The sequence below is a fragment of the Bombus impatiens genome, unplaced genomic scaffold (genome assembly GCF_000188095.3).
Source record: "Bombus impatiens unplaced genomic scaffold, BIMP_2.2 scf_2880, whole genome shotgun sequence".
Classification (NCBI taxonomy): domain Eukaryota; kingdom Metazoa; phylum Arthropoda; class Insecta; order Hymenoptera; family Apidae; genus Bombus; species Bombus impatiens.
The window spans coordinates 1-361 of record NT_179299.1 but is presented as its reverse complement, the minus strand read 5'-3'; positions in this window follow the sequence as shown (position 1 = coordinate 361).

Here is a 361-nt window from a genome sequence, read left to right as displayed (position 1 = left end):
TGCACGTTTACCAACATGTGTCAACTCAACTTGTGTGCACGTTTACCAACATGTGTCAACTCGTTCGTTCCTTCTGGATTGGCCTTATAGCAGGAAACTATGATATGTAAGAAAGTGTTTCAGGCGAAACTCCGCCGAAAAATGGTACTTCCCAATGGACGCGCATACACAGAATATGTTCTGTACATTTTCCCGCCAGCCTCGGCTTTTTCGCTATTTCTAGATGGGCCTCATAGCAGGAAATTATGATATGTAAGAACAGGTTTCACGTGGAAAACAGTCGAAAAATGGTTTTTCACATATGTCGTCCACACCAAGAAACTTATATGTACGTTTACCAACATGTGTCAGCTCGTTCGTT